We start from the raw sequence: 26,275 nt of genomic DNA on the forward strand, positions 1-26,275 counted from the left end.
AGGAGCATTTGTAATAAGATGGATGAATTGAATGTGCAGTCAGTAGTTAAGGAATATGATATAGTTGGAATTACGGAGACATGGCTCCAGGGCGACCAAGGCTGGGAGCTAAACATGCAGGGGTATTCAATATTCAGGAAGGATAGACTGACGGAGGTGGGGTGGCATTGCTGGTTAAAGAGGTGATTAATGCATTAGCAAGGAGAGACATTAGCTTGGATGCTGTAGAATCAGTATGGGTAGAACTGCAATAGCCAAGGGCAGAAAACGCTTGTTGGAGTTGTATACAGGCCACCAACAAGCAGTAGGGAGGTTGGGGATAGCATCAAGCAGGAAATTAGGGATGCGTGTAGCAAAGCTACAGCATTTATCATGGGTGACTTTAATCTACATAAAGATTGGACCAACCAAATTGGCAGCAGTGCTGAGGAGGAGGATTTCCTGGAATGTATACGGAATGGTTTTTTAAACCAATATGTCGAAGAACCGACTAGAGGACAGGCCATCCTAAACTGGGTATTGTGTAATGAGGAAGGATTAGTTAGCAATCTTGTTGTCCAAAGCCTCTTGGACAACAGTGACCATAATATGGTGGAATTCTGCATTAGGATGGAAAGTGACGGTTAATTCAGAGGCTATGGTCCTCAACTTAAATAAAGGAGACATTGAAGGTATGAGATGGGAATTGGCTAGGATAGACTGGAAAATTATACTTAAAGGGTTGTTGCCAGAGATGCAATGGCAAAGAATTAAAGACCGCATGGATGAACTTCAAAAATCCCCGTCTGGCGAAAAAATAAAATGGGGAAGGCGGCTCAACCGTGGCTAACGATGGGAAATGAAGGATAGTGTTAAATCCAAGGAAGAGGCATATATATTGGCCAGAGGAAGCAGAAAACTGGGGAGAAATTTACAACTTAACAGTGGAGGACAAAAGGGCTAATTAAGAGGGGGGGGGGGAAGCAAGAAAGCTTGCGGGGAATATAAAAACTGACTGTAAAAGCTTCTTTTGATATGTAAAAAGGGAAGGTTTAGTGAAGACAAATGTAGGTCCCTTACAATCAGAGACAGGTGAATTTATAATGGGAAAGAAGGAAATGGCAGAACAGTTAAACGAGTACTTTGGTTCTGTCTTCACAAAGGAAGACACAAATAATCTCCCAAAAATTCGAGGGGACTGGGATCTAGTGAGTGGGAGGAACTGTAGTCAGTAAATGGTGTTAGGTAAACTGTTGGGACTGAAGGCAGATAAATCCCCAGGCCCTAATGTCTGCATCCCAGAGTACTCAAGGAGGTGGCCCTAGAAATCGTGGATGCATTGGTGATCATTTTCCAATGTTCTCTCGACTCTGGATCAGTTCCTCAACTGTAACTCAACTTTTTAAGAAAGGAGGTAGAGAGAAAACGGAGAATTATAGACCCGTTAGCCTTACATCGGTAGTGGGGAAGATGCTTGAGTCGATTGTTAAAGATGTTATAGCAGCGCATTTGGAAGGCAGTGACAGGATCGATCAAGGTCAGTATGGATTTATGACGGGGAAATCATGCTTGACTAATTTTCTGGAATTTTTTGAGGATGTAACAAGTAGAATGGATAAGGGAGAGCCAGTGGATGTGCTGTATCTGGACTTTCAAAAAGCCTTTGACAAGGTCCACACGAGATTAGTGTGCAAAATTGGAGCACATGGTATTGGGGGTAGGGTATTGACCTTGATAGAGAACTGGTTGGCAGACAGGAAGCAAAGAGTTGGAATTAACTGGTCCTTTTCAGAATGCCAGGCAGTAACTGATGGGGTGCTGCAAGCCTCGGTGCTGAGACCCCAGTTATTTACAATATATATCAACCAGGGCTCGAAATTAGCGGTTGCCCAGGTGCCAATGGCAATCTACAGTCCCGCCGGGCAACCTAAAAGCCATGCCATTTTGCAAGGCTTGGCAAGCACCCGGGACACCTATCATTTAATTCTGAGCGGGCCCCCTCTCCATCTCTCTCTCTCTGTCACTCTCCGTCTCCGCCCGCCATCCATTTCTGGGTCTCGGCTCTCGGGTCTCCGCTCGGCATTACAGGCCGCCTTACACATGCGCACTGCCACGGCCAGCATATCATCGGCTGTGGTTGTGCGCATGTGCCACCCTGCACATGCGCACTGCCACGGCAACTGGTTGGCGTTGGCCACTTTCTCCCTCCCTTTGCATTGTGGGAGATCTGTCCGCCATTCCTCTCCGGTTGCCGCCTCGCCGCGACCGCTGAAAACCAACACAGAATCACTGCCTGGAGCTTGAGTAACTCCCTGGAGTAACTCTTGCTTCTTGGTTTCCTGGTCCTCCAAAAATATTCCAAATGGAATTTAAACTGGTGGACCCACCACCACCATACTCCAAACTCTGAAAAATAACAGCCTATTGCATTTTATCTGTTTATTTATTGCGTATATATATGGTCTATGGTATATAGACACACTGAACTGAGTTGAGATACTGTATTATAATTTTGCTGCATGTCATTGCGATATATATCATGTCTTGATTGGTGAATATGTTTAGTTTGCGACTTTATTTGAAGCAGAAATAATATGTGAATGCTTCATTGACCATAATTCCGACTGGTAACTACGCACTTCGTCCGAGCACATTATCGCACGCGTCATGCAAACCGTCTTAAATGACCACCTAAACTGTCATTTGGCAACCTAAAAAGCTGCTGAGGTTGCCCGTCTGGCAACAGGGAAAAAAAGTTACATGAGAGCCCTGTTGACGATTTAGGCAAGCAAATTAAATGTGACATCTCCAAGTTTGCAGATGACACAAAGCTGGGTGGCAGTGCGAGCTGCGATGAGGATGCAATGAAGCTGCAGGGTGACTTGGATAGGTTGGGTGAGTGGGCAGATGCAGGTTAATGTGGATAAATGAGGTTATCCACTTTGGTGGCAAGAACAGGATGGCAGATTATTATCTGAATGCTGTCAGATTACAAAAAGGGGAGGTGCAAGGAGACCTGGGTGTGCTTGTACATCAGTCACTGAAAGTAAGCATGCAGGTACAGCAGGCAGTGAAGAAGGCTAATGGCATTTTGTCCTTCATTGCAAGAGGATTTGAGTTTAGGAGCAAGGAGCTTCTACTGCAATTGTACAGGGGCCTGGTGAGACCGCACCTGGAGTATTGTGTGCAATTTTAATCTCCTAATTTGAGGAAGGACATTCTTGCTATTGACAGAGTGCAGTGTAGGTTCTCCAGGATAATTCCCGGGATGGCGGGGCTGCCATATGATGAAAGAATAGGTCGACTGGGCTTGTATTCACTGGAATTTAGAAAGATGAGAGGGGATCTTATAGAAAAATCTAAAATTCTTAAATGATTGGACTGGCTGGATGCAGGAAAAATGTTCCCGGTGTTAGGGGAGTCCAGAACCAGGGGTCAAGGGTTTAAAACCAGGGGTTTAAGAATAAGGGGTAGGACTGAGATGAGGAAAAACTTCTTCACCCAGAGAATTGTGAATCTATGGAATACTCTGGACGTTGTATACTGGACGTTGAGCTTGGTTCACTACTCTGTAGTCATTGGACTGATGGTTTCATGATATATATGTAAGGGGTTGTCGTCACTTCATATCATGTCTGTAAACAGAGAGAGAAGGGCTAATTGCAAGGCAGATGGCTTCAGAACATTTCTGGACGGTAAAAAGCTGGAATTTGTTGTCCACATCTTTAAAAAAGGATGAAGTCCTGCGGGGAACTAAAGCGTAAATTAAGAAGCCTGGGTTGCTAGTAAGTATACAATAACAGTTTAATACAAATGAAGGTATGGTTGAAGCAATTGTGCAGAAAGGAAGGTTTTGGATTCATCAGGTATTGTCACCTGTTCTTAGGAAGATGTGAATTGTATAGATTGCCTCACACTGGAAGGTTTGTGGATGCTGTTGGGATGGTTTAGATTAGGTTGCCAGAGATATGGAAAACTGCTTGTTTTTGGATGGGAAAACGGTTAAATTGACGAGTGGGTAATTGGTAAATGAGCCTGGAAATCAGAAGAATTTAAGGCTGAAAAGTGGAATCAAAAAAATTCTGATGGCTGAATTTCTAATACTTGAATGCTTGGAAATAGACTGGATGGCATAGAGGACACGTCGGATTATAAGTTTGATTCTTGCGATAATACGATTTAAAAAATTGGCAGGAATTAATTCTAAAATTTTGGAAAGGCCCTACGGCCCCCACAATCAAAATGTGGATTATAGAAATGACGGAGACCTTAACGTGGAAAGAATCAGATTTAATACAGGAATTATTCGTTGGAACATGGTCTCCTTTTATTGATTATTTAAAGGGTCAGAATGGTTCAGCACAGGAACCTGACTAGCACTAAAGAATGGATGAAATACAAATTATATTGGAGACAATGTAATAATAATTGACAATATTATCAATTTAAAAATGTAAGACTGTAACGATGTAAATAGGTTATGTACCTATCTCCAATAAAAAAATATTTAAAAAAAAATAAAAAATAAAATTGGCAGGAATGGTGATTTAACATGAAGATAGAGGAATTTAAAAAAAGGCAAACATGTAGCTGGAATGTTTAAGAAAATCAAGCTGTGAGGAGAGTCATCTTGTTTTAAGCATCTATAAATTAGACCATCTGGTTTGAATTGAGAAGCAAAGCTATTTCCCAAGGAGGTCAGAGTGAAATTAAATGTGCAAATATGAAGATGGGCCTTTGAAGAGTGCACACATAACAAGATGCTAAATGTTGTGGGTTTCAACTCCCCTAACAATAATTGCAGAAAATGGCATGGACGACGTGGAAGCTTTGACCGTCTCATCTGCTTTACTACTCTTTGGTCCCACTCCCTGCCAGATGAGTTTGGATCCTCCCTCCTTTTAGAAATATTTTCAGAGCTTATGTACCCTGAAATGGGTACCCTGACTTTAATACTAACAGAAATATTTGTGGAGAGATTCCATTGGCAAATAACGGAAGTTGTTCTTGGACAAAAATATAAAAGGAAAAATAGAAATGGGTTTGTTCTTCAGGGACTTTTTCTAGAATTCCTGCTGTTCATCACAATTATGAATTGAACGCTTACACGTTATAGTGCGGAATTGCCCGTTTTCTTTTGGATGAATTTTCATACGTCTATTTGCATCCATGGTGCAAGATTGTGTTCCACACAATAGGTTACTCGGTGGGCCATGCGTGGAAGTTGAGGTGATTTTGCTTCAATGCACTGTGATATTTAAAGCCAGATAGGGAAGTAACTTCAAACTTCACTCATCTGTCAGTAACACTGTTATTACACTCTTGGAATCTGAAAAGAACTAGTATTGAGTATAATCCTTACTGTGTTCCTTTTCGGATGTCTCAGAGCATTTCATAGCCAAGGAGTTATTTTTGAAGTGACATCACTGTCGTATTACAGGAAATGCTGCGACCATTTTGTGCACAGCAAACTTCCAGAAGCAGCAAGATGATAAAAAGATCATTTGCTTGGTGTTGATTGAAGGACAAATATTAGTCAAGATATCAAGGGTATCTACATCATCTTCAGAATATGACCTGGGATTGTTAATGGCCATCTGAGGGTATAAATGAGACCCCAGTTTAATGCCTCATCCACATTATGCACCTCCATCGGTGTACGACTATAATGGAGTGTCCCACTAGAGTTAATGCTGATGTCTTTAGAGTGGTTGTTAAAGCGGAGCCTTCTGACTTGATGTGCCTTTGACTGATTCCTCCACTTCTCTTGTCTGCATTGACCACAGATTTACGCTGCAGTGGTAGAATGAGTAATTTTAGACAAAAGCTGTTTTGTCACCGATGTACTACAGATATACTGAAGAGAATGCAGCAAGGGTGTTGACTGTCCGATCAGTTCATTAAACTCTCGCTGCTCATAAAAGAGACACCAAAGCATGTTGCATACAATTTTTTTTTAATTGTTTGTAATAGCTTTTTGTTCATGATTTCTCATGTACAGCACTTTGTGGCAACTGTAGTTGTTTAAAGTGCTTTATAAATAAAGTTATTATTATTATTATTATTTATGTTAGACCATATCACAATGTTGGTGTCTGTAATTGCCTGTATTTCTTTGATATTATTCTTCAATCAGATTTTGAATTTAATCCCTGTGACCACAGAGATGAGAAGTTGGTCAACGCGACTTCGGAAAAATTGTATTGTACTGTCGAATATTGCTGTCTGATAAATAATTTTGCTGGCAACACGACAATTGGCAGAGTTGCGGATAGTGAGGAATGTATTAAAGGATACAGAAATGTATAGATCAGTTGGAAAAATGGGAGTGAAATGGCAGATGGAGTTTAATACTGACAAGTGTGAGGTGTTGTACTTTTGCAAGTCTGATGGAAGAGAAAAGTTAATAGTAAATGTGAGTACCCTCAGGAGCATTGATGTACAAAGCGATCTTGGGGTGTAGGTCCACAGGTCCCTGAAAATGGCAACATAAGTAGAGTGGGTAGTAAATAAGGTGTATGGCATGCTAGTCTTCAAGTTGAGACATCTACTTACAACTGTATAAAACTTTTGATACAGTCACATTTGGAGTATTGTGTGCTGGTTTGATCTCCATGTTACAGAAAGGGGGCGGAGGCTTAAGGATGGGTTCAAAAGAGGTTCTCTAGGACATTGACTGGATTGGAGAGTATCAGCCATAAGGGGTGATTGGACAATCTTGGACTGTTACCTCTGTAGCATCGGGGGTTGAGGGGAGTGGGGCACAACCTGATAAAATATATAAAATCATGAGAGGCGCAGATCAGATAGTGGTCAGCACAGATCTTGTGGGTTTAAGGGCTCATTTATGCTTTATCATGTTCTTTGTTCTGGATTAGCCAATGTGTAATTTGCCACCTTTGTCTGCTTCATAAGGCATCATTTTGTTTTCAACTAGTGCACACGGATACCAAATACATTCAGAGTATTATTGCCATAAGTGTTGTGAAACTGTGAAAAACTTGTTTTGCGTGCTATCGTTTTAAATCATACCATGTGTAAGTATAGACAAGCCGTACATACAGTGTAAAGAGGAAAAATAAAAAGAATACAGAATATAGTGCTTCAGGAATATAGCATTTTAGCCACTGAGAAGTGCAGATTAAAATAGAAAAATTCCAAGGGCCACAATGAGGTAGATTGCACCGTACCTTAGATTATTAGAGGGCCATTCAGTAATCCGATAACAGTGGGGTAGAGCCGCTTCTGAATCTGGTGGAATGCTTTCAAGCTTTTGTATCTTTTGCCCGACAGGAAAGGGGAGAAGATAGAATGTCCGAGGTTTTAATGGCATTTGATTATGTTGAGTACTTTTTCGAGTCATTGTGAAATGCAGATGGAATTGATTGGGGGCGGGGTTGGGGTGAGGAAGGCTGGTTTGTCTGATGGACTAGGTTCCATCCACAACTTTCTGAAATTTCTTGCAGTCTTGGGCAGAGCAGTTGCCAAACCAAGTTGTGATGCAACCAGATAGGATGCTTTCTACAGTGCATCTATAGATATTGGTGGGAGTCATTGGAGTTGTGCCAAATTTCCTTAGCCTTCTGAGGAAGTATAGTGTACCTGGGTGTACTTTTGTGGCCGTAACATCAATGTGATTGGACCAGGACAAATTATTGGTGATGTTAGTAACCAGTAACGTGAAACTCTCGACTATCTCCACTTTAGCTCTATTTGATGCTGTCTGGGACGTGCACGTCACTCCATTTCCTGAAGTAATTGACTATCTCCTTTGGCCTAATTAGATATACCCAAGGATACCGTGGGAAGCTAGAGAAGAAATTGTAGGTGTACTGAGTGAAACATATGTGAATCATTGTTGGACACGCCTGAGCAAGACTGGAGGGTGATAATCAGCATGGTGTGTATGGGACATCATGTCATAAAGTAGATTACTGAAGCAGCTTGAAGTGTCGATGAAGTCAATGGAAGGTAGATTGGTTTGTCAGTCTGAAGAAGGGTCTCGACCCGAAACGTCGCCAATTCCTTCTCTCCATAGATGCTGCCTCGCCCGCTGAGTTTCTCCAGCATTTTGTGTCTACCTTCGATTTTACCAGCATCTGCAGTTCTTTCTTAAACAAGGTTAGTTTGTGTGATGGTCGTGGCTAGGAAAGATTGAGAGAGATATGGGACTAGCTTGGAAGATGTGCCGAGTTGGGCCGAAGGGCCTGTTTTCGTGTGGTATGGTTCTATGACTATATACCCGGTAGGTGGAATGTGACAAGACTGTTAAGGTATTGTAACATTGCAGCTGTATTAGATTAAGTTTTGATCACGACAGTTTTAAAAATACAGGGACTATGTGTTGGAAAGCTACAGCATGTTTGTGATCAGTAACATTGCATAATGCTGTGTTAGTACAATGAAATTCAAGGTGATTAAGGCAGGAGTGACTAATACCATTATATTGTCACTCCTTAATTTCCTGGGATTTATTTTACTACTTTATAAATAAATTGAAAATAACTGGTCATAACAGTTTTACTGCAGTAGAGAGTTATTTTAATTAACAACAGAATGATTGCTGCAACAATTGAGATCATCATAGAATGTCGCTGGAAGGCTCAAGTGAAGAAATTAATTGCTCAGGGCCAGAGGAGAGCATTCTTACTGACTTTTTCTCTTGAGCTATTTAAACCTCACATTTTTTATGACCAGCCTTGCTTTGATAGCTGCCTGTTTTATATTGTGTATCAGTGAACTCTGGTGCAAAGTGGGAATTGCAGCCGGTAACAAAATATGGCATGGGATCACATACTATTTAGGTCACAGCACCCCCTTTTATGCTGAATTATATCCTGATTATTTGCTTTCAGCGTGACATCATAAATCAGTTTTCGTCTGACTGTTCCGCTCGATGCTCATTGTATCATATGAGACTTTGTTAATAACTCTGAGTGGGCATCACGCATTGTTGTACTATTTCTGATCAGCGCCTTGGATGTAGAAAATGGTGCCTTATCCATTGGGGAGCACAGGGGAGTCTATTGTATTGGTGACAGCTTTGCATCAGTGTCTCCAGGTTTGCACCTTGCTGCCTTGACTCTGTGTCCCTGTGCTCAATCAATTTAATTCACCGATTCATTGCAGTGACAATGAACAAGTCCGCTCCTGGAAAGAAAACAAAGATAGGTGAAGTGATTATCTCATGTGCAGAGGGCTTGAGCTTTGAGGAATTAAAAAATACTGATGTTCCAGGCATAAGACATTTAAATATTAGGATTTTGATCATGTCTGTAAGATGGAGCTAACAGAATCTAGTTCCAGGTCTTTGGAGCCGCTTTGATTTTAATAGCTACTATGTAATTAATCCATCATAAATGTTTTTCTATTTATTGTGAATGATATTGGCGTAGTCATTACTTTTATCATTGGTTTAGATTGTTTATGTTCTTGAATCTAATCTTGAAATTGTCTAGATTGCCCCTTTAAATAAATTCCAAGTACATTGAAAGACTGATAAAACAATTCTTTATATTTATTAATATTTGCCTGCTTTTGTTAATTTATAATCCATTGTTAATTTATAATCCATAATCCATTGTTCTTGCTTTGTTTTTGAAGAAGTAACCAAGGGAGGGCTGGTCTGTTGACCTAGTCAATGTGGACTTCAGCAAGGCCTTTGATAAAGTTTTTTTCAACATGTAACCTATAAAAGTGCGGCAGTAGAGTTGCTGTCTCGCAGCACCAGAGGCTAAAGTTTGATCCTGACTACAGGTGCTGTCTGTATGGAGTTTGCACGTTCTTCCTGTGACTACGTGGATTTTCTCCAGGTGCTCCGATTTCTTCCTACATTCCAAAGACTTGCAGGTGGATTGCTTCTGTAAATTGTCCCAAGTGTGTAGGGTAGAACTAGTGTACGGATGATTGCTGGTCACCGTGGATTTGATGGGCCGAAGGGCCAGTTTCCACGTTGTATCTCTATCAAAAAAACTGGAGTAACTCAGCAGGAAGCAGCATCTCTGGAGAGAAGGAATGGATAGCGTTTCGGGTCAAGACCCTTCGTCAGACTGAGAGTCGGGGGATAGGGAAACGAAATATATAGATGGTGATGTAGAGAGATATAGAACAAATGAATGAAAGATATGCAAAAAAGTAACAATGATAAAGGAAACAGGCCATTGTTAGCTGTTTGCTAGGTGAGAACGAGAAGCTGGTGTGACTTGGATGAGGGAGTGATGGAGGGAGAGGGAATGCAGGTGTTACTTGAAGTTAGAGATATCAATACCCATACCACTGGATTGTTAGCTACCCAAGCGAAATATGAGATGCTGTTCCTCAAATTTGTGTTTAGCCTCACTCTGACAATGGAGGAGGCCTAGGACAGAAAGGTCAGTGTGGGAATGGAAAGGGGAATTAAAGTATATTTTTCTCTTGATTCAATTTCCCCGACTCTCAGTTTGAAGAAGGGTCTTGACCCAAAACGTCACCCATTCATCTCTCTAGAGATGCTGCTGTCCCGCTGAGTTACTCCAGCATTTTGTGTCTATCTTCGGGTTAAACAAGCATATGCAGTTCCTTCCCACATAGTGATTCAATTGAAGTTATTTTGGATCCAGTTTTCACCATTGCACAAATATGACTGTTGGAAGTTAGCCGTACAGCAAGTTTTGACCAGCTTGGGCACAGAACCAAAATAATGACAAATGGATATTATTCATTGGGTGAACAATGTGTTTATATTGCCCTGGTAATTACTTTAAATGATATCCATTTAGCTGACCAAATTGCCTTCAGTGGATTAATCCCTTTTGTATAGAATCTGCTGATTCATGAAATAATGCCATAAAATGCTAGAAACACTCAATGGAACCGGGCAGTATTTGTGGGAAAAACAAGGTTAACGTTTAAGGTCTGAGATGTTAAGTTGTGTTGAGGGGTCTAGGAATCTGAAACATTACCCTTTTTCTCCACCACAGATAGGGCCTATTTTTTTGTTTTCATTTCAGTTTTCCAACACTTGCCGTTTTGATTTTCATATGCAGGCTGAAAAAAGATGTGGGCTCAGCCTGACGTTTCTCCTAATTACTGATCATGAGAAGATATCAAATCCTGTAATTTAGTATGGCAATAAACACGGAACAGTGATTTTACTTCTCTCAATGGTATAGTTAATTGCTAAATGATTTTCTACATTCCAAACACCTTCATGGAACAGAAGGCTCAAATCACCATTTTGTTAGTTAAGTTTTCTAAAAAAAAAAAGACATTTTTGGGGAGAGGTGGGGGTCTGTGGTTGTATGCAAGCCTTTATTGTTCTGCATATCTTTTACATTGCTATTGAAATCACCCAGCAGGTATAACATTTCTAATGGACATTTTAAGTGGTTAAGTCACCAGGGGTTCAGAGAACACTGAATTACACCAGGACCAAAAACACTAGCATAGAATGCTTCGCATCAAGAAGTACTTTCTTTGTTTAATGAGTTTTCTAAAAAAATGTAGAGATGCAAGGAGCTATGTTATTTTTATTAATGTCTGAGTTAATGCAGAAGAATTTAAGGGAATCGTCTGTTTTACTTCAGGGATGGGGGTATGATTCAAGTGACATGCTAAGATAATTTTTCCTTGGGATTGTGTATATATGGGGAAAGTACTGTGCCAGCACTGAGAGATTTCCATTTGACATTAATTACATTTGTCTATACTTTTTCAAAGTTCCTTGAATGTAGAGATCATACATTTTAATTGACGGAGCACTGTTGCTATCAAATTATTACACTTTAAGTAGAATGGTTGGTGGAACGTGTTGGGCTCTTGAGATATGCATTCAATGGCTGCCCTTGGATCAACTTCCCAATGCACAGTTAAACGCTGAGCCTTCTAACCAATTCAGTCCCATGAAGAGTCCCATTTTATCTCTCATGATTCTACCAGGATAATGTAAAGATGACCAAGCAATGGTTGGTAGACAAAAGTGCTGGAGAAACTCAGCAGGTGCAGCAGCATCTACGGAGCGAAGGAAATAGGCAATGTTTCTAGCCTTTGTTTTTTTCTGTGGGATTATCTAGAATAACCACTAATATTTAATTGATATAATGCTCCCAAAGAAGTTGTCTTCTCACGTTGAACAACTACTCTTTTTTCACTTTATTCGCTTCCTCTAAATTGACGATTCTTTGGGAACCTGTCTTGATCCCAGCATGTTGGCTCCTCTGGAATATGTGGAATGGTCATTTGTTTGACCACTCTGACCCCTTTGCAATTTCCTGGTTAATTTCCCTCAATATGGAATATTCCTATCCAATTGCAGGAACAGCAGCACTGTTTACCTCTTCCTTTCCTAAACTCTTCTTCCAGGTGAAGCAATAATCTGCACACACTGCCCCCAGGTTAAGCTGCAGTTTGTGCTCACACCATCTTAATACCAGAGAAACAGAACATTGACTGGGTGATAGCTTTGCAGAGTACCTCTGTTTGATCTGCAAAGGTGACCTTGAGTTTACAACTGCCTGTTACTTTAGCTCTCCATTCCATTCAATTCTTATTTTGATCTCCCCATCATTGGCCTCTTACACTGTTCTAGCAAATCTCAATTTAAGTTTAACCATATACCAACAACCAGGACAACATGGAATTCAATAGCTTTAGATAATCAACCTTTTTTCATCTATTTCTGAATTGGTCAGTTCTGATGAAAAACCATCAACCTCTGATCGTAACTCTTCTTTCACCACAAAGGCTATCTGACCTGCAGGGGATTTCTGTCATTCTTTGCATTTATTCCAAAATGGTGACCGTGAGGAGGGTTAATATCCGTTGATATCAATCAGAATCTTTATTTAATCTGCTTTTAGGATAATTTTTTGTTTTTGTTCCCTTCAAATGTATAGAAGATTAGTGAGTGCAAAATTGACTCAATTTAGTAATTGTCCTCCTGAGCCTGTGGGCATTGCTTTTCATTCTGGCCCTGTGTGCGCTGTACCTTTAGAACTTTGGAGATTGAGATTATGTGTGATTTTAATTTTGTATCTCTGAATTTTAAAGTGGAAAACTACCTTTAACCATTTCTATCCCCTACAGATATGCAAAGTAACTGCAATGCCTTTGAATTGGTGTTGTTGAAGTATTGTTAATTAATCGGGATGCCACTTGCTATTTCACTTTTGTATTTGAGTATTTTGTGATGGCTTGAAATTCATTCTGCTGGGAGACCATTCTCACTGAGAAAAAGGTTTCCCTTCCCTAAAAATACTGGATAGAAATGAGGATATGTGTACTGTTGGAGGACGGGAAAAATTCCATTATTTGGTTGTGTGTTGTTGGGAAGTGCTCAACAACTTTATCAACAACTTTATTCTGCAGCAGAGAAAACTGGCAATTCATATTTAATTTCCTCTGGAGTGGATATGTTCCATTCTTTTATTTTACACCTCTGAGGTTGTTCAGAACTGAATCTAAGGACTAGGTTTTTTTTCCAGGGTTCTGTGATTCTTAATTACACTTGATATTAATTAATAACTACAATGTTTCCAAAGCACCTTATAAAATTGAAATGTGGCCTCTAGACATTTTGTTAATATGAACAAACTTGCAACGCCAAGATGCAGCTGCACAAGTTGTTGGTGACACCACACATTTGAGTACAGTGTGCTGTTCTGGTTACCCAGCTAGACAAATGTCATTAAGTTGTAAAGGAGATCCACAAGGATGTTACCTGGGTTTGAGTTATTGGGAGTGGTTGGATAGGCTGGGACTTTTCTCTTTGGACCGCAGGATGCTGAGGAATACACGATCATAATGGGCATGGATAACTTGAACACTCAGTCATTTTCCCGGTGTAAAGAATTCTAAAACTAGAGGACATAGGCTTAAGGTGAGAGGGGAAAAATTTAAGAGGGAGCTGGAGCAACTTCATCACTCAAAAGTAGTCCATATCTGGAATAAGTTGCTAGAGGAAGCTATGGAAACAGATACATTTGCAACTTTTAAAAGACATTTAGACATATTGATAGAAGGATTCAGAAGGATAAAGATTATGTACAGGCAAATGGGACCAGCCCAATATGTCAGTACGGACAAGGTGAGCCCTATGGCATGTTTCCGTGTTGTGAGCTGTACGGCTCGATGACTAAACTCTAAACTCTTTTTTGTTTGAAAGGAGTACAGCTATTTTATGTATGAGGAAATTAAGCAGCAGTTAGTGAGAAATAGAAGTTTTATTTCAAAAAGGATAGGCTGTTATTTTTAAGAAATATCTTGAGACTTTACTTGGAAATTAAATTCATAGTATTAAAATGTTCTTCTCATCGGTGAGAAATAGATGAAGATGTGGCCCTGACCTCCCATCTACCTCATTGGAGATTTTTGAACTATCTTTATCGAACTTTATCTTGCACTATATGTCGTACCTTTCATTCTATATCGGTGCACCGTGGATGGCTTGATTGTAATCATGTATAGTTTTTTTTTCTAGATAGCACACAAGCAAAAGGTTTTCACTGTACCTCAGTAAACGTGACAATAATAAACTGAAAATAGAAAGTAACAATTACCCTTTTTTTCTATCAGCGTTGTGGAAAATGCTGGAAGCCATAGCAGAGGTTAATGCATTGCAAAGCAAAGGACTGGAATTATACAATGGCTGTGCATTTATGTATTGGTGAGGATTTTGTGTTCATTGTTGCCGATGAAAGAATTTAATTGTCTTAATAGTGCTTAAAAAGCAGAATTTAAAATGTTACTCCGCAGCTCAAAACAATGGCCTAACCTTTTGAAGATTCCACTGAACAATAAAATGTTTGTCAGTGGAACTGGATGCCATTTGTTCACTGCGTAAATCTGTAAGTTTTTTTTTATCACAGGCATCGATGTCTCAATGTCATCTGTAAATGAACTATAAGGAGTTCAACCAGCCAAGTGAATGTCACTGCTGTTGCTGCTAAATATACAGTATTTTTCCCGAGACTGGAAATGTCCAGAGGCCCATTTGTGCAATGTAAGTTACTTAAAAAATAGACGTCAGTGCATCCACTTCTTTTTAAGCATGTATCATTTGATGTGTACATCTAACGAAGTCCCATTTGTCAGACTAAGTTATTGAAGAGAAAATAGATTTGTTCTTCTTTCCAGGATGGAGGCCTGAAATTGGGTTGTAAGCACCTATCACGCTTGCAGTTATTTCAGATCTTTGCAATACAAATATGAGCTTTTTCCTTGTTTGATAAAGTAGGGAAGCCTACTTTCAATACAATCATAGCTTGGCTTCTTACAAACCAACTCCATAGGTGCTGCTGGCACATATGTGGACATGTTCAATATTTTCCTTTAGATCACAGATCAACCTTAGGTCCCAGTTTATCCTACTTGCTCCTCTAACAACTATTTATCACAATTTCTCTTCTTCCCAGCTTTCCTCTGATCTTTCATTGTGTCACAGGTCTCAGCCGTTTAGTGTACTGAAATTATTTCCACTTCTGTGCTTGGCCTTTCCTCACCCAACACCATATTTGGTCACTTGGTGTTGGCCATCTCCTGTCCAAATTAGATGCCTTGGTAATTGCTTCATGTGCACAAATTTGTATTAAAGCTCAACAAACAGAAATGATCTAAGATTTTCTTTTTGGTGCAAAGCTTTTATTTTGACCATTCCAAACTTCAGTTTTTTGCATAGTTTTACTTTGACCTTTTTCATAAACAAAGTGCTGGGGGTTGAAGTGTATGGCATTTGTTACTGAACAAGTAGATGTGGAAATAGTTTGTAGAACTAGGAGTGATTCAAGAGCAGTTGGATAATAATAATAATGGATGGGATTTATATAGCGCCTTTCTAATACTCAAGGCGCTTTACATCGCATTATTCATTCACTCCTCAGTCACACTCGATGGTGGTGAGCTACTTCTGTAGCCACAGCTGCCCTGGGGCAGACTGACGGAAGCGTGGTTCTGATACACAGAACCCAATGTTTTCTTGTGAGCACGTTATTGCTGCAACATCAAGCTGGTTATTTTTGCATTGTTTCTGCAAGTTGGTTCCCTTGTCAAGATTTAGACTGAGGTTGCAATAGTTTATAGAGCCAAGTTGCCCTGGCTAGTCAAAGCAGAATGAGTAGGTTATTTGTAAGTATAACTTGATGGTACAATTCACAAAGTCTTCCATTGATTTATTATTTGAGATTAGAACTGATGGAAAAGTAATGGCTTAGTTTGGATGTCCTCTATTTTGCACAGAAAACATTAACCTGAGCATATATTTCTTCTGGCAGATGGATACCCATGTCAAGACTGTAATGGAACAGCATTACAGGAGGAGTTGTTAATTTTAAGGCACTGTTCTTCACTTTATCTAAGATAGTTGCAGGCTTCAACGCCTTTGTTTAATCCAGTCTACTTGGCTGCCTCAGGATATCACATGGACTCCCACAAGTTTAATTGGCAAAAGCTGACATGATTGTGGGAGCAAGAGAAGATGAAGATAAATGCAAGATTTGCCATGGTTGAGGATGATATTGGTTTCGATTAATTAAATGTTCACTTCCATTCATGATTAGAGAAGCCAAAATTACAGAGCTTTGATCAGATCCATTGTCTGTGCAATGTCTCTGTCTATCGCTTGCTGTTGATGCCAGATGGCATGAAACTGAACAGGGTTAGATAGGTGTATTTTTGTAATCATGTATGTGAAGCTATTGAAGTTTTGGAGATTCCATTTGCAAGGTTTGTGTTCATTTAAGTTTTGCGCCAATGAGCAAACATCATTGTCTTGGAGTGAGATGTCTGATTGGCAGGGATCCAGGTGCAGAACAAGCTCCTTGATCTGAGGTTGTGACATGCAATATTAACTGTAATACAATTACAAAACTTCTTTCCTTTAAGAATTTTAAATGGGTATCTTCTTTCCTTTCATAATTTAGATCCAGCATTTTCAGAGTGTAGGAATGTTGGGGGAGGTATGAGATGCCTTATTGCACGTAAAGGTGGATAAAACCTCAAGGCTTGATAAGATGTATCCCTGGCTGCTATGAGGGGAATGAGAGGGGATTTTCAAATCTCCCTGGCCACAGAAGTGGTGCCAGGTGACTGGAATACAGCACAATTGAGGAGGGTTTGCATTAACGGATTAACTATTTTGACTGGTTTCTCATGTCTGATTGCCTCCAATCCTTCAAAATCATTACAATATAACAATATAACAATATAACAATTACAGCACGGAAACAGGCCATCTCGACCCCTCTAGTCCGTGCCGAACACATAGTCTCCCCTAGTCCCATATACCTGCGCTCAGACCATAACCCTCCATTCCTTTCCCATCCATATAACTATCCAATTTATTTTTAAATGATAAAAACGAACCTGCCTCCACCACCTTCACTGGAATCTCATTCCACACAGCTACCACTCTCTGAGTAAAGAAGTTCCCCCTCATGTTACCCCTAAACTTCAGTCCCTTAATTCTCAAGTCATGTCCCCTTGTTTGAATCTTCCCTACTCTCAGTGGGAAAAGCTTTTCCACGTCAACTCTGTCTATCCCTCTCATCATTTTAAAAACCTCTATCAAGTCCCCCCTTAACCTTCTGCGCTCCAAAGAATAAAGCCCTAACTTGTTCAACCTTTCTCTGTAACTTAGTTGCTGAAACCCAGGCAACATTCTAGTAAATCTCCTCTGTACTCTCTCTATTTTGTTGACATCCTTCCTATAATTAGGCGACCAAAATTGTACACCATACTCCAGAATTGGCCTCACCAATGCCTTGTACAATTTTAACATTACATCCCAACTTCTATACTCAATGCTCTGATTTATAAAGGCCAGCACACCAAAAGCTTTCTTTACCACCCTATCTACATGAGATTCCACTTTCATGGAACTGTGCACAGTTATTCCCAGATCCCTCTGTTCACCTACATTCTTCAATTCCCTACCATTTACCATGTACGTCCTATTTTGATTTGTCCTGCCAAGATGTAGCACCTCACACTTATCAGCATTAAACTCCATCTGCCATCTTTCAGCCCACTCTTCCAACTGGCATAAATCTCTCTGTAGACTTTGAAACTCTTCTTCATTACCCGCAACCCCTCCTATCTTAGTATCATCTGCATACTTACTAATCGAATTTACCACACCATCGTCCAGATCATTGATGTACATGACAAACAACAGTGGACCCAACACAGATCCCTGTGGCACCCCACTCGTCACTGGCCTCCAACCTGACAAACAACCATCCACCATTACTCTCTGGCATCTCCCATTCAGCCACTGTTGAATCCATCTTGCTACTCCACCATTAATACCCAACCATTGAACCTTCTTAACCAACCTTCCATGAGGAACCTTGTCAAAGGCCTTACTGAAGTCCATATACACAACATCCACTGCTTTACCCTCATCAATTTCCCGAGTAACATCTTCAAAAAATTCAAGAAGATTAGTTAAACATGACCTTCCAGGCACAAATCCATGTTGACTGTTCCTAATCAGACCCTGTTTATCCAGATGCTTATATATATTATCTCTAAGTATTCTTTCCATTAATTTGCCCACCACTGACGTCAAACTAATAGGTCTTACCTTCAGATAATATATTTTGCTCATCTCCCACCTCTGAAATAAAACCCCTGCCAACTTCCAATGACTTCATGTCTGTCATATACACAATCTCTCTTGTCCTCTTTCAGAACAAATTGGTTATGTTCCTTTCTCTGGTACTACCTCGTCAAAATTTAGTATTACATGTTTGCAGAAAATGCACTCTGTTTTTGAGGCCAAAGTGGGTTGCCTTTTCAGAATCAGAATCACACTTTATTCACTAAGTATGTTTTGCAACATACGAGGAATTTCATTGGCCAGGTCAGTCATATAATAAAAAGCAACAGATCACTCAAAAACACATTTTAACATGAACATCCACCACAGTGACGCCTACCCATTCCTTACTGTGATGGAAGGCAAAATAAAGTTCAAGTCTCTTCCTTCTGTTCTTCCTCGGTCGTGGGCCTCGAGCCCTGGTTGACGGGACGATGTTGACTCCCGTAGCCGGCGGCGTTCGGGGCCCTCCGCATCGAGGGGATCAAGCTCCCGCATCGGGGGGATGTCAGCTCCCCCGCACCGGGCGATCGAACCTCGCATCGGGGCTGGTCGAACCTCCCGCTACGTTGGAGCTTCCGACTCGGCCTCACCCGAGATGGCGAGCCCTTGATGTTGATTCCATGGTGGTCACGGTGGGAGCGATCCCAGGCAAGGGATCGGCTCCGATGATAAGTCCACGCCCCGCAGTGGGGCTCACGACAGTCCGAGGAGGCTTCCAGCTCCATCGATGGTAGGCCGCAGAGCGCCCGGAGAATGTGATCTGAAAATTAATTACATCTCCGGGAAGGTAAGAGCTTGAAAAAAAAGTACCCCCGATCCCCTCCCCCCTCCCCCACATAAAACAAACCGAAGAACATTAAAACAAACTTTTAACGCAATAAAAAATAACAAAAAGAATGAAAAAATGCACAGACTGCCGGCAGGGCATCATCGCCCCAGCGCCGCTGGTGTTCTATTGAATTAATACAAATCTCTGGTTTGATGAAGTGTTATGGTTGTTTGTTGTGGGCTGAGATGCTAAACCTGATAATATATTTTTATAATTTCAAACTTCAATTTATGTTTCTGAACATTAACTCACGATAAAATTTGCCTTCAAACATTTTTTATCATCCAACTACAATTGGAATCCTACCTATCGGAATCTCATTGAGAGTAAATTGTTTGCTATGAGTGAGCAAAACATGCTTGTTTCCAATGCAAAAGTTATATTGACTTAAGTTTCAGAGTATGTGTTACAAAGACCTTGTACAAACTTGTAAACTTCTGATTATGTATAGTAAAACACCAACAATGTGATATCCTATTATTTGGAAATAACGAAGGTTCAGAATCTTGCTCACCTGGTGCTGTTTGCTGTGCTCCATTTCCACTCACCAAGGTTCAGGTCCTCTGCTCCCTTTCCTCTCGTCACGACCCAGGTTCTCACACACCTTTTAACTCCCTTCTACTCACCGTGGCCCCTCATCCCACACTTCCTTTAAACGCCACCTTAACTGGGTAATCTGCTGCAAGACTGTAATATGAATTAAATTTATTTTGGAGCATTAATGACATCCGGTAGTCTGGAAAAACCGCCAGCCTGGCATGACTAAAGTCCTGAACATGCCAAGTTATGTGCCTTGTTTGTCCCTTGAAATTTAATTGAATGCCTTCCGAAGATTTTTGATTTGTACTTAATCTTATCAACAACAGTGATGTCTTTATTTTGCTCGTGATGTGAAAAAGGAAAAAAGCTAACATTTGTGATGTGCAGCAGATGATATATTTTTACAAATGAAACAAAATCTAGAAACGTAATCAAGTTTATCAAACTGGGGAAAGGATGTTTGCAGTCTGTGTTTTCCAGTTACTGAGTCTTTGGTTGATCATTTTTTGGGAACATTCAGGGGAATATATATTTCTTTAAAATTCTTCTCCACATTTAATAGTCAGTGTAAAGCAGTAACATTGCAAGAAACAGTAATTAGATAGGGTACACATTAGATAAGTAATTAGATAGATTTGTTCCCAGTATAATGTGATGAACTGTGCAGGTATAGGTCTTCCTCACTGCTCCACCTGTAGTTGGTATTTTGGGGTCAGACAAATGTCAAATGTCGGAAGTGGATTGTCACAGCGTTCAATCAATTTGCTCGTGATTTGATGACAATGGGAATAACCTTTAAAATATGCATCCTTTTAAAAGGGACGAGGCTGTTGGGAATTTGGTGTAATCAAGAATGTCACAGTGGAAGGATAAGGCCAGGCAGCATCATATGGATTCTGTTCACGAGAATTGGAGTCGGCAGTTCAGATTAGAGCATATTCCAGGAAACTGATGGAGGGTAAGGAGTGGTAAAGATACAGAAAGAAATAACTCTGAAATGGTATTTCAATATCTCGACTGGGTTGCTCACACTGACTATCGTTGTCATCCAAATGAATAACACTACAGTGGTCACTTGTGTTATATATCTCTCTCAATGGAGAAAAATAACTTCCAGGAGGAGAAAATAACATGATTACATTAACTTTGATCTGATAGAGTACCCTATAATGGAAGAATAACTGCCATTTATTAATGCACTGAGATGAACCTTTGATGTTCCTGCTTGATTTTGGCTTGTTGTTGCCTGTGCAATATGTGGTTTATTAGTTGAGAGTAGGCAAAATGAACCCTGATTTTCAATCTGTCTTGGGGTTCAAAACAAAGTAATAGTTTGTTCTGGAGGTATTTTCACTTTCTCAGAGACTTGGTTCTTTTTGACAATTGTGCAATTGATGCAAAAGGATTTAAACAGGTTATTTGGCAGTAAATTAAAATGAAAAAAAAACCGCGGATGCTGGACACTTAAATCAGAATGTGTGAAAGTATGCAGCAAGTTTAGCTTAGAGATGCAGCGTGGAATCTGGCCTTTGGCCCACCGAGTCAACGTCGCTAACGATCACCTGTAAGTTCTATGTTGTGCCAGTTTCGCATCTTACACGCTAGGGGCAATTACAGAAGCCAATTAACCTACAAACCTGCATATCTTTAGAAGTTAACAGCATCTGTGGAAAGATAAATAAGAGTTAGCTTTACAGGTTAAAAGCCCTTTGTCAAGAACTTGGGCTTGAAGTATGAATCATTTTTCACCCCACAGGTGCTGCCTGACCTGCTGAATGATTCCTGCATTTTCTAACATGGTTTGATATTTTGCATTTCTTTGTGGAATCCTTCACCAAACCTGCATCAAAGTCGAGTAGTGTCGGAAGGAACTGCAGATGCTGGTTTAAATCGAAGATAGACACAAAAAACTGGAGTAACTCAGCAGGGCAGGCAGCAGCTCTGGAGAGAAGGAATGGGTGACATTTCGGATTGAGACCCTCCTCAGGTTAATGTAATCGTGTTATGTTGAGTTACTCCATCTTTTTGTGTCTATAAAAGTCAAGTGCTGTGGTTTCTGCCAGTAACTATTGGCCTAATTGCTTGAATTTTCACACAAGGACCTCTTGGTGGGTTGTCTTACATATTCTAGTTGACTTTGATGTGAAGAAAGTGTTTTCCATTACTGGCTGATGACGCACCTGAGGTCGGGTCACTTTGGGCTACAAATCTCAAACTCAAAGTATAGTTTCCTGTTTAGTGGTGTTTCCTCTTTATTAAGATGTTTGGTAGGTTACATTTGAATCTGCACGCAACAAGTTTCGTTTTTAATATGGCGTATTCAATATGCCTGTAGCTTTTATGTTAAACAGTATATATGTGATGCCCATGACAATTTCCATCAACCAGATATACTTGACTGATTTGGTTGGGCGATAAAGATGATTCATTTGGGCACAATTATACTTTCCCAAAGATGTTTACAGCATGTTGTTGTAAAGTACACTTGAGCTTTACTTATGCTGTGTCTGATTCAGGACATTGCTTAAGGTTGAAATTAGGTGCCCAAAATTATGTGGGGTAAGGGGAAATATGGCATTCTCAAATTATTATTTTCCAAACATTTTGAAGATTTATTGAAGAGTCTTTTAATCAGACATCTACATATTGTGATGCCTTGTGTCAATGTGTGTTGATTGATATCATTTTCCTGCCAGCATTTCCAGGATTTTTGCATTAAATGTAACATGCATTTCAAGTTGTCTTCCAGAATAGTATTTCTAAAATTCAATTTGGCGGTGCTTTCTTCCATGTGGAGTTTACACCATGAATCGTTAACTCTGTAGATTATCAGGTGCTCTGATAAGTCGGCTGTGGACGCACACAGCGTATCACAGTTTGGAAGGAGAAAGTTTGCAACCCATGTGATCGTTGCTGCTGAAGCGTTTGTTTCAGGCCATTGCTGAGGGTGAGATTCCATCGCTGTGTTAAGTAAACCTGTCGGTCTTCATCTGGGCATGAGTGTGAGTAATGGTAACTGAAGTCTTCTGTTTACACAAATTACACAAATTTAAAGTATCAAGATCTGTACATGTAGAGTCTAAAGCAATGGAGTCAGAATGAATCTAAATCATTTTTGTCCCGGAAATACATATTTGAATGAAATGATAGAATTACTCCTGTTAGGTATGTAATGAGGTTTGCTGCAATATATAACTTTACTACTATTACATTGAGTGAATTGAGAGAACTTTGCTGTAGATTACTTCAGCATCTTGTACAACGGATTGAACTTTGATCAACATGACACATTTTTGATTATGTAAGCTGCAGGTAACATTTGTAGATGGCAAGTTAACATTTGTAGATGGCAAGTTAAAACTTGCCACCTAGATTTGTATCCAATGTGGATGCACCTTGGTACTTTTGAAAGCAAATAATGGAATGTAAGGTGAATATTTATGTGTAAACTGTGTTTGCGCTTGGAACTTTTTTCTTTCCAATGACTGAGCAAGATGCATGCAAATTCATGCTCAAGGCAGTAGTGGAAATTTTACAAGGCCCCTATTGTAAATGAAACCCAAGAACATTAATGTAACCTGATTCTGTTCTGTGGTTAGTAGGTTTCCTCTACACTGTACAGTAATGTAAACGAGTTTACAGAAATTGTGGTCGAAACTTTTTTTTCTACAAAAATAAAATTTCTTGCAATGAATCCAACAGTAGTTCACACAAAACTGAACCTCGTGGCTGCTTTAAGCAGCAATTAGCATTAATTATAAATAACAAAGGCTAGACTGTATTAGCACATAGAGTTTTAAGTTAGACGCTGTTATATTTTTAAGTACTTATTGTCTTGTGTTCCACGCAGTATTTCATTCTAGAATTTCGGTATTTAAAATTTGTTGATAATAAACCATATTTAAATGTATTTTTTATGAAACTGTATTTTATAAACTTTAACAGTAACTTGTCCAGGAAACCTCCTAAATTACCACAATGTATTTACCTGAGTTTTGCTCTTTGGACTTCAAAACAGATGAGCGATCTGTTTACACATTGTTTAGAGAAAGAAACAGTTGTGAATATGCATTTAGGTGGGAGTTTTGTCTGCATGTTTCATGTTGTTTGGCACAACACCGGTTGGTGTCGGGCGGCAATTGGGATGATATTTCATTGTCTGTTTTAATGCTGTGGGAGATTGGTGGTGAGGTATAGCCTATGACTGCTGTTCTGTGGTTTTTGATGGCAATTTTCCCATCGGGTAGTTGGGAGTTTAAATCAGTCCAAACCGTTTCTGGCACTGCTGCTGACACACACAAATAAAAATAAATTAAAATAAATTAAAAAAATAAAAATAAAAAATAAATACATTTATTATTATTACCTAATATTGATAACAATGTTAAAAAAAGTTTTAAAAGGCCTGGGGTTTAACTATTCTGATAATAGGCTGGGTACTGCTAAAGGAACTTGGCGCTCAAGCAGGGTTTCAACCCAAAATGGGCGGCAATGTGGCTCAGCTGGCAGAACTGCTGCCTCATGGCACCAGAGACCTGGTTTCGATCCTGACCTGGGGTGCTATCTGTGTGGAATTTGCATGTTCTCCCTGTGGTACTCCTGTTCCCTCCCACATCCCAAAGACATGCGGGTTTGCAGGTTAATTAGCCTCTAAAAATGCCCTTAATGTACAGGGAGTGGATGCGAGAGTGGGATAACATAAAACATTGCTTCAGTGATATTTGGGTAATTTATAGAAACTTAAGCTGGCTTCCTGCTGGATCCACTCATACACCTTACTATTGTGATGTCGTTTTCCAGCAAAACAGACAAAAACCTGAAAGTAATAGTTGCATAAACTTGTCATCCTCATCTTTTAAAGATGCATGCATGTAAATGGTGGACCAGAGGGCCTGTTTATGTGCTATATGATCCTATTTAGGAGTAGGCCAAACAGCAGCTTTAACCTAGTCTGGTACTCACAAACATTGTGGCTGATCTAATCATAGTCCTCCATGTTTTTGCCCAATCCCCTGGGCACCTTGTGGCCTCTGTAGTCCTGTCTATCTCATCCTTGAATGTACTTTATGATTTGGCAACCACATCCCTCTAGAGAAGAAACTCTTTCTGTGGATGACCTTTTATCCGGAAACTATTTCTTCTCCCCGCCATGAGGGAAAAAATTCAAAGTTTTCTAATCTTCAGAATGTTATATGTTTCAATTAAATCACTTTTCCTTCCTCTGACCTCTGCAGTGTGTTGGCCCAGGTAGTTTACTGTTTCCCTACAGCAGCTCTTATTCCTGGGATCAACCTTGGGAACATTAGCTGCACAATCTCATAGATTCATAGAGTTAAACAGCATGGAAATAGACCATTCAGCCAAACTCGTTTATGTGAACCAAGATGCCAGTGTACACTAATCCCATTTGCATGTATTTGGCCCATGTCCTTCTGAACCTTTCCTATTTTGGCACTTGTCCAAATTTATTTTGAATGATTGTTAATTGTACTCTCCTCCACCAGCTCCTCTGAAGCTTCATTCTATATACCCATCACCTTCCGTGCGAAAAGCGAAAAACTTGCCCCTCATATCCTCATTAAATCTTTCTATTCTCTCCTTGAACATTGTTCTCCATCTCTGGGGGGGGGGGGGGGGGGGGGGGGGCTGACGATCTACCTGATCTCCCTGTGTCATAGTTTTATTCTCCTCCTTTATGTTACCTCTCAGTCTCTTTTGCTCTGGGGAAAACTCACTTAGCCTAACCTTATAACTGAAGCCCTCTAATCCAAGTAGGATTGCTGTAAATCTTTACTGCATCCACTCTAGCTTATTCGCCTCTTCCATATAGTGTGGGATCAGAACTTCCCACAGTGCTCCAAAAGCTACAAACCCAACATTTTGTACAACTGTAATATGATTTCTTATCCCTCGGGTAGTATATCCTTCCTTAAATAACAATGCCAAAACACCATGTAATACTTCCACTGTAATTTTGTCAGTCCTTTACAGCGTTGGCAAGATTTACTCAATCCCTCCCCCCACCGCCCAAAATCCCTGGAGGGGCTTAATTTGAACTGTTGGGACCAGTGTCTTGGTGAATCTCATAAATAGGATTGCAGAGAGGGGAGGAAAGGTTCCGGTGATAGTAATGTTAATAATCCGTGAATCGTGGGGCTTGAATCGGCCCGTTCGTGGGGCCTTTCGTCGCCCGGTGCGGCTTAAAATCGGCCGCAGGATCTTCCATCGCCCGGCGGGGGCTTCAACATCGGGAGTCTCGATCACCTCGATGCAGCAGTTTGATTTTAAGCTGCGCCGGGCAATGAAAGGTCACACGAACGGGCCGATTCAGCCCTTAGAAAGCGTCTGATACC

The 26,275-nt window shown here is 40.2% G+C and overlaps 1 protein-coding gene across 4 annotated transcripts in view; it reads left to right on the forward strand.

Moving 5' to 3' along the window:
• trerf1 (transcriptional regulating factor 1) overlaps positions 1-26,275 on the forward strand; it is a 195,041-nt gene that overhangs the window by 34,042 nt on the left and 134,724 nt on the right. The window lies entirely within an intron of this gene.

Source organism: Amblyraja radiata, chromosome 8, assembly GCF_010909765.2.
Source record: "Amblyraja radiata isolate CabotCenter1 chromosome 8, sAmbRad1.1.pri, whole genome shotgun sequence".
Classification (NCBI taxonomy): domain Eukaryota; kingdom Metazoa; phylum Chordata; class Chondrichthyes; order Rajiformes; family Rajidae; genus Amblyraja; species Amblyraja radiata.